Below are 10,139 nucleotides of genomic sequence, written 5' to 3'. Positions count from 1 at the left end.
TATAATCCTATTGCAATTTGAATAAGGATACGTGTCGAAGGATTAATTTTTTTTTTGTACTTTTGTTGCCCTTGGTGCTCATTTCTTACAGATCTATTCGTGCAAAACTAATCGTCAGTGTAAACATAACACTTATATTATAAACTCTGCTTGTCAAAATTAATGAGCTGTAAAGATATTACATTGCATAAACGTAATTACTCCTTCGCCATCTTAGAATCGTGGTCTCTTTTAAGTACAGATGCTCCTTCAGCTCTCAACTGACATTAGTCATTAGATCTCTTGACATGTATTATTTTACGAGGTGAGCTTGTTAACTTCACGCCCAACCCCAATCCTGGATGTCCAGGGGCTACCTTTTTCCTGAGCTCAACTCTTCGACCTGTTAGCAAGGGTGACTACCAGGAGCTTACACTCCCGTTAGCATAAGTATCCACGTAATCAGGTCAGGTGAACCTCCGCCCACGAAGTCACGGCAGTAGCCTACAGGGTGGAAACTGCATAATGGTATAATTGATGTTTCCTTTCACTTTATTAAATGGTCACCATTTCGAAAAACTTTTAGTAAGAGAGTTACACACTGATCTGCTGAAGCAGTGTATAGCCTATACTTGATATAATGAACGAAATTCTTCTATATTCACTTTGCCAGAAAAATGTTTGTTAGAATCCAGCTTCTTGTAAATTATGTGTTAGCGTTCTATTGGGTCGCTATGGGCCAAGACTAAAGAAATTATTGCAGTGCCTATTAGCGCAATTTGTCAAATGCTAAAGTTGAGGAATTCCTCTGTTTTTTTTTCAGGATATGCAGGACGCAACATGCGCGGGGGGGGGGCGATAATCAAAGAGACACCTCACTATTAAGCCTTCATTTTATCCGTTTCCCTTAGATAAAACATTAAAATGGTAAACTAGTGGCAATGTCACACATACAATATCATTACATAGCGTGTGTTTATAAACGGGCTCAAGGAAGTTGAAGACTTCACTTTTCATGTAAACCCGATGCATGCGAACAATAGTTTGTGCATAAATGTTCCAAGTTTCCTACAGTTGCAATGGCATGAGATTAGTGAAGTTTACGGAATTCTTCGTTGCGTATTTGTTCCATCACAACAGCTACTCTATTGCCATCGCTACTACACTGCTATTACTGCTACTCTGTTAAAATGAGCTTATTTTACGTAGTCATTTGAGGCCGGGCCTGTTTTACGTAACTTTTCGATTACCTTGTTCTCAATCATCTTCAATGGGTTTCCGTCCGTTCTATTACCAGAAGAAGTTTCACGACAACCATACGGTTTATATTATAAACCTCATATTACACGGGTCATAAAATTGAGGAATATTAAATAAGCCTGTATCACGCATATAAGAGACAAAATGCATACAGAATTTTAGTTGGAATTTTGAAAGGAAGGAACCACTTAAAAGCCTAGACGTACATAGAAGCATAACATACGTAGGGGTATTAGGGGAGCAGCATCCCGGACTGTACAAATAATTTAGCTGGCTCAGGCTATGGCCAGGTGAAGGGCTTTAGTAAAGTTATGAATATTGTCGGTAAATAAAAGAGAGGAATTTCTTGACCAGTAGAGTAATTGTAAATATTTCGAGAAAAATTCTGGCTCCTAAATTAAATTACAAATAATTTTACCTGGGTAATGATGAAATATTGTGAATTTAACAATAACAAAAGGCAAGAGAAAAAAGGTAAAACTATCCCTGTTAACAGGCCGTGGAGGTTCGTAGGGTTGTGAAACGATAGGGCTCCTATATCTTCTAGACAATCGGCTCACAGATGGCGGTGAGAATGTCAGCCGTCCTTTACCCTCAGACACGACCATAGTGCAGCTGGAAAGATTAGGTCAATCGAAAAATCCAATGACCTTATCGAGAATTGAACCCACGACCTTCCAGCTTGTAGCATAGTGCCTCAACCAACTATGCTACAGCGTGCCCTATTTAATGGTAACAAGAATTATGAATTTCTTTTGCACTCTGTGAACATAACTTCACCATATTATTGTGTTTCCAAAATATTTGAACTTCAACGTATTATAATAAATTTATTAGTATGCAGGTATCTTCATTGGCAATATGAATAGAAATGAACTGAGGTTCCCGCAGACGTGGTTATGAAGCTTTATATCTTCTGAGATACAAAGCCGTGTGGTCCGTTGAAAGTCAACCATCACTTCTGCTTGCCACTTTCTTGCACGATGATTTCTTGCTTGACTTATTCTTCGACCCTGAAGATGGAGGGTTCCTCCGAAACGTCGGTTGACCTCCAACGGACTAAACCTCGTTATATCCAAGAATATATATCTCTTCAACAATACAATTAGTCTCTAATTCTGCACTTTTTAATCTTCAGAAATTTAAAGTTCACCACAGCATGTACAAATTCTAATTTTTTAAATTTTGAGTATACTTATTTCTGAGTGAGGAGATTTAAAGGCCGAGAATTTTCAAGCATATTATTTCGTTTTGTAGAAGTTATCTCGGATTCGTTTGGGCTTTTACATATTTCTTTAAAGAAACCTTCCTTTGTGTGTGACGGACATGTAATTAGAAACAGCCGAGGAAATTGTGACTACAAATGAATATAACACTGCATCAGTAATGTCAACCTATCCTTAAAACAAAAGGTTTAAGAAAATAAAATAAAACGCAACGTTTTGTGCCACGCTTTTACATATTTAAATGCATAATTTCCTACAGAAGGCACGCTTATATTATCAGGTGTAGCTCATAAACATCCTGGCGCGTGTTCTGTTCAGTACCCGCATGGTTGCAATCAAAACAATACAAAAAAAAAAAAAGAACAAGGAACAACCGGCAGCGGCAGCCATGAGCTAATTATCTGCCTTTGCCCAGAAATTTGGTCGCACTTTCCACAACATTAATTACCTTAGCTTACTGCCATTTTTGTTCCATCTCTCATATATCCAGTTTTCTCCGTATTCGATAATAGAAGGAGGGCGGTGCTCTGCTTATCGCGTCATGATGCCCGCATCCTCCTTTCCTCTTCCGTCAGACAGACAGACACTTTGGAGAAAGAGCTGCCAGTAATTCGAGGTAACTGTGTTTGTAATACAACTGTTAGATCACAGCCGTTCCCCTGCAGATGTAGTACGTAGTAACCATGGCTTTTATAACCCTTTGAAGCTAAGAGGTCTCTGCAGCATAATCTAATTAGGAGGAGAATTATATAATCGATTTTTAGATTTGTAACAATGTCATTCAGTATAAAACGGAAAAGTGACATAGATGGAAGAGCCTCGGACAACTAGCAGGGTTGACTGCAATATAATTTCGAATTAATATTATTAGATACGTAACAGGAAATAAAACAATATGCATATCCTTCAGTATCTGAAATGTATGACGTTCTGTACGTCTATTCGTGTGTTTCAACTCTGGAAATATCCATACGATTTTATTGGTATCTTTTGTTGGCTGGCAGATATTAATTAGAAGCTACTAGGATAATTTTAGTTCAATTTTTATCGATCTAATATAATTTAGAAGAAGTTCAATTTAAAATTTTTTAATTTTTTCAACAATTCTCTGTCATTCAAACTAACTGCGCATAAAAAAACATATATTTAAATATATTTAAAATATTATTATTAGATTTGATGTGCTTAATTATAGACCAAAAATACTTTACGGTTAAGTGCAATATGATAAACTGGTACAACAAATTGGCGCAGTGCAATTAATGAAATTCCACTATAGTGTTGCACTAAATCGCAAAGAACTTATTTGGAATATCTGTTTGCTAAATATTGTAGTGTGAGCTACTTTGTATCTAGTTTGGTGTCCAATTCATCTCACCACCAATTTGTTATTACCCCGATATTGTTACAATTTTATAGGTAACACAGTCTCTATTAGTAGGTTCTAAGGGGCTCTGACGGTGGTGGATGACACACAGAATTACTAGGTTTTTTGTACTTTTCCATCGTCCGGAATTCTAGGTAATAGAGGACAGGACGTTTCGGAAACTGGATTTGTTTCCGTCTTCAAGTGAGGAAGAAAGACACATACTCAGTTTGGCTGATATCAGCTCTTTCTAAAGGGCCCAATGGAGTGTCTTCCTTCCTCACCTGAAGACGGAAACAAATCCAGTTTCCGAAACGTCGTGTCCTCTATTACCTAGAATTCCGGACGACTGAATACCGTCTCTCTTGTTTGGTCACTAAATCACACTCACTTGCATTGACGAGGTCGAAGAAAGATGCCTGACGAACTGGTTTTCTGACGTCTGAGCCCTGGGCGAGTTCATTGATTTTTTGCACGTATTATCCATATATAATTTTACTTTGCAGATATTTTCATTCACACAAAATGACTGTAATTCTCCGTTAAACCGAAAAGGAGCTTGTACAAAACAAGTAATCACTCCGCGGTACAGGCTGCGGCACCTAGAGGAATTAAGTCATGCTTCAAGTCGGAAATATTCTGCTTCAAAAAACTGGACCAGATAATAAATGATATTATGGGTTGTCCATAGTTCTTGTAGGTAAATTCGAAAGCATAGGTTTAGCTCAAATAGACTTGACATGTGTTAAAGAATCAAGGAGCACAGTCAAAAATACGAAACTGGTAACTTTCTAAACTAGAGACTTACCAGTCTCGCATCTCCTATTGGTCCTTACGTGCTAATCCCTCGGAGAGTAATTTGAAATATGACGCGTAATAAAGCGTACTGCTTCCGAATTATAAGAATCTGTGAGCGTCATAACATATCTTTCGAAGCTCTATAAACTTTTTTTTTGTTTCATTCTGGTCCGTCACACTAACGATATTATAAAAGACAAAACAACTCCGTCCAGTGTGACTATTGAAGTTTTTATTACTTCAATTCTTAACACCCTTATAGGGACGGAAACATGTAAGGGTGTTAAGAATTGAAGTAGTAAAAACTTCAATAGTCACACTGGACGGAGTTGTTTTATCTTCTGTACTATATAAACTTATTTTCAAAAAAGAATATGAAAGTGTGTTGCAGTAGGGAAAGTATCCGAATTTGTATCCCATATTGCTTACATGTCAATGACCTTGATGTTCATTTGTTAAGGATTCAAAGTTGTTGTTTTGCAGTAACTCACATTACCGACATCTCAATGCAGAGATTCATAAATAATTTTACTTTGCATTCTCTTACGTTGTCACTCTATGGGCCGATCACAGTTGCCGCTCCGTCTAAGGCATGAACTCTCTTCGCTCTTTCAAATACTGGGATCGTGGTTTCGAATCTCACTGGAGGCATGGATGTCTATGTGTGTTTATTCTGTGTCTGTGCTGTCCTGTGTGTGAAAGTAGCGGACTTGCGACGTGCTAATCTCCCCTTCAGTGTGACGTACTGACTCTGTAAAAGATCACGAAACTGAAAAGAGGCAAAGGTCCAAGAAATAGGCTGTAGAGCCACAGATGGATAGATAGCTCACTCTATGATCTATCGAGAAAGGTGCAAAGAAAAGCCATAGGCAGTGATGAAGTGTACGTCTGTATCATAATAGACCACAAGGATATTTTGTAAGACGATCTGCTTTCGGTAAAGCACACAGTGTTACATTTGATTATAGTGAAAACTATGTTANTGAAAACCTCAAAACTTACATATGTTATATAATGTTGTACCGATTCGAATCAAAATGGGCTTCACGAATTCGACTAGTGCAGAACTCCAACACCAGGTGCCATCGAAATAAGGTTTGTATTGTTGGCAATGAGACATGCGGACAGACGGACGGGCACGACTGTCGTGTAAAGTGTTCCTCGGCTCGCGCACACAATTCAGAATTCAGTCAACTGGACTGGCCCATTAATCAATCAACGATCAACATTTGTGGGAAGAACAGCGGCCACTGCTGACCGCTACTGGACACGCTTCAACGAGCGTTTGGGCCTAATGAAGGGGTGGACAGTTACTTTCTTCCGCCTGCTGGATGGAATTATTCGTTGTGACCACTGGACAAAGAGACTTGATATAAAACTTTCTTGTTAAATACTAATCATGTTCATTGGCAGAATATAGGCTTCTCTTTCTATGAATGTAACTAAAAGAGGAAAATAATATGGTCTATTACTGATTATTGTTTGTGTTGTCCTGTGTTTAGCTAGAGGCATTGCGACGGGCTGATCACCCATCCAAGGAGTCCTACCGTCTGTAAAATGATCAACGAAACTGAGAAATCAGCTCTGTGCTCCAAGGTGGGAGCCAGATGAAAAAAAAAATACTGATTATTAATGGGGCAATACTCGTATATCCTAAACTGCGATTGAAGTTCTCAAGATGTTCTGAGAGTAATAAATAGATTATAATCGATAATAATTATGGAGTGCACGCGTACTGTGGATCATAACTCTAGTGTTTCCGACAAATTATCGACAAGTATTTGTTTATTTTCTAGTACAACAATCTCTCTAGTCTGTACACTGTTAATTGAACATCGACAGATTATTATACTGTCACGTGTGTGAGTGAATGTAGATGGCGTTTGGATTAGTACTTATGTCTACTGGCCACTTACAGCTCGTAACTACATATAGCTATAGCGCTATCGCTAATTCACACACTCTGCAGTTCATACAGAACGTACCAAGTCTTCTCAGTCTGCCATTTCTTAACCAATCGTTGACTGGTAACGACTTCCAACAGCGAACTTTCCCCTTTCTCTGTCTCCCCAGCTTCAGCTGTCAGCTTATCACTCCAACAGCTCACAACGACTGACCCTCAGCAGTCCTCCATCTAACTAGCTCACCAACCTACTGTTCTTCACTTCACTGACTGGCTAACTGCAGCTCAAAGTGAAAGTCACATTACGACTGACGGTCATCCAGTCAGTCAGTGAGTCTTGGTGTCGAGCCCCAAATTGTCTCGCTTATAACACCTCGGCACTGACCGCACAGAAAATATCTCAGTGTTCAAATTCAACTGTTGCCATGGGAACAGATTTGCTTGCAGAGACGTTACCCAGTAACGGCTGTTGTATATTTGCTTACTTGTGGTTGTTGCCCAGCAACGGGTCTACATGCCACAATATTATTGATAGGTCTTACAGCTGGTCATCATTAATTTTTTCTCTGTCCTCTTTGCCAACCCCTATTTTATAGGTAGTGGTTTAGCGTCGTTTCCAGAAAGACTTCCTCTGATTCTTGTGACATCAATCACAATGAAATATTTTATTGGGAGGGAGGGTGACCTTTACGTAGCATGACCGCAGTGTTCGTCGAACTTATCAGTGTGGAGGGGCTCTCGAAATCGTTACGGATCTTTATCGAGTCCTGTCATTGTGTCAGAATTCACTCATGCAAGAGCAGTGCTGAGGAGAACGTGTGGACTCCGGAACATGAGGTAATATCACTCGTCCCTAAGTTCTTACTACTGAAACAGTGCTGAGACTGCCGGTACGGATATGCAGCACTCACAAGGAGAGCAAAAACGGATGCAGACTTCTGAGGAATCGAGAAACTTGTTCCGGATTTCAGGAAAGAGAAAACAAGGGAAATTGACGGAAGGATTTCCAAGGGCATTAGTTAATAAACTTTCATCTACTCTACGGTTTACACTCGATTTTCAGCACAATTTATTTCTTGTTATTACGTTAACGGACTTTCTGCATGTTAACTTGAAGAGGTCACATACTTGTAGTTCCCTGTAGTACAAAAGGACCATGATATATATAATTCAACACTGCCTAACCTCTTCACTTGATATTAAATATTAATCATTAAATATTGTACCAATCGTCCCCATTTCTTCTTGTAATATTTCCAGGTTTATTGTTTTCAGCGTCCGTTGAAGTTCCTCCGTGAAGCGGGATTCGACGTGTGGACTCCGCTAGCAGCTGAAATACTAGACGAGCAAGGACATAGCAGCAGCTTTACAGCCAATAAAACAGGCACCTGCGGTTGTCTTCACATCTGCGTGTCCATAAGTGGCCACGGTATTATTTATCGGAGTCGCGGTTTCGAACCCCTGTCGTAATGTGATGCATAGGCACTCTCATTATCTTGCATCGGGTTCAGAAACGGGCAGGAACGGGCAGAGTTGAGAATCTGTTGCTGGAAGGGTGATTACGATAGTAGTAGTAGTAGTAATAATAATAATAATAATAATAATAATAATAATAATAATAATAATAAAACAAATAGGTTTATTAGCGGCAAATTTCTGCACCTACCAAGTTCGTGAGGTGCACCATATAAATCTAGGGGGGGGGAGGACCAGGATCTTCTGACTGAGGCTTTCCGTCGTTTCGGCATCCATCCAGTAACTGCCGGTATAGTGTCTCAGAGCGCTACCGCTTCCTTCCAAATCTTTTCTAATTCACCATTCATTTATCGCCATAACAATAGACGCCATTTTATCTGAGATATTGATAGCGGCATATAACCCAGCGCAAAAATCTATTTTCAGTACAGAGGCTTGAATTTCAACCGACTACACGTGGTTAAATCCAAGAGGACTCTTCATAACCATGGCTGTGAGAACCTCAGGTCTCGCACTGTTCAGTGCAGATTATTGAGTTCGGTGAAATCCGTTCAGGAGATTCGGTTGCACGGGCAAGAACTCCCCAATTTGCGATCAGTTTATCATAATAATAATAATAATAATAATCATCCATGGAGCTGAGCCCTTATTGAGAAGCTGCAAATTGTGCAGCAACTCAAGAACTTCCCAGAAAATTATGGAACCAGAAGGTACATTACCGTGTTTACAAGAGCCATCCACTGATCACTACCCTGAGCCAGATCAATCCAATCTATTCCCTCCCGTCCTACTTCTCTAAGATCCATTTTAATATTGCCCACCCACCTACGTCTTGGTCTTCCCAGTGGTTTCTATCTTTCTGGCTTTTTCACCACTCTCCTATATCAATTCTTCTCCCCATTCGTGCTACATGTTCTACCCATTTCATCCTACATTCTAATTATACTTGGAGAAGAGTACAAGCTATGAAACTCCTCATTATGCAGTTTTCTCCAGTATCCCATAACTTCATCTATCTTCGGTTCAAATGTTCTCCTCAACGCCCAGTTCTCAAACAACCCCAGTCTATGTTCCTCCCTTAATGTCAGAGACCAGATTAAAGAAGGAACAGACTTGGAGTGCTTATAAAGCAAAAATAGCCCATAAACACTTAGAAGAAAGAAAATAAATGTTCAAGAGTAGTCGGTGGGCATCAAACAGGAGCCTACCGGCACAGTGGAAGGGTTGAGTTAACCGATATCACTGACAGCGAAGGCAAGTATCATGTGATATGGAAGCGCCTGAAGAAAAAATCTGAATATATCATGATGAATATAAGAAGTACTTATTTCCAATTCACTTAATTACATTTATGTAAAAACAAAACGGATCACCGAAACCAATCGGCGCTAATTTCTGCATTTATTTAACATTCTGGACTAGGAGAGGCCTACCCCAGTGTAATAAAATGCAATTAAACGTCAAGGAATCATTGGAACTATATACTCGTATATAGACATATAGACAGCGGCTATAACAGCAGTCTGATTTGAATAAAATTAAAGGCTAGCGAAACTATGTAAATATACAATCCACGTGTCGGTACTTTTTATGCCTTCTTTGAAGGAATTATATAAGGAATGGAGAAATCGTGTCTGTCCAGTGTCCCGTGTATTTGTACTTTTGACCCGAAACTCAAATCCATCTAACTCCATTCAACACAGTCCTTGAGAAACTTCAAGTCGCACACCTGCTCAAAATATATTCGGAATTTCATGGATCTAAAGTTATCATTATCTAGTTCATATAAGCCCGAAACAGGCCCCTCCCTCTGCCACATGGCTCTATTCCACACTTCAATGCCCAAGTTCTTCAAGATTCACTTAAGTCCTATCTCATTTAAACAGGCTTATACTACGAAACATTTTGCGCACTATAAAACCAGAGCTCATTATGATCCATTTACCTGCTCAGGAAAGCCAGGTATGATTTTGTGTACATGAGTATGAACTTGGTGATTCCGTAACAGGATGAAAATATCTTCACTAATTTAATAAATCTTAGCTTCTCAAGAAGCGCTCTGCTTCATGATGAGCATACAATTTAAGGTCTACAGGTTTGCTAGATATAACATTCTTTCTTGTGCAATTTT

The sequence above is a fragment of the Cryptotermes secundus genome, unplaced genomic scaffold, assembly GCF_002891405.2.
Source record: "Cryptotermes secundus unplaced genomic scaffold, Csec_1.0 scaffold18, whole genome shotgun sequence".
NCBI classification, from domain to species: domain Eukaryota; kingdom Metazoa; phylum Arthropoda; class Insecta; order Blattodea; family Kalotermitidae; genus Cryptotermes; species Cryptotermes secundus.
The sequence above is the reverse complement of the archived record's forward strand: the minus strand, read 5'-3'. Positions refer to the sequence as shown.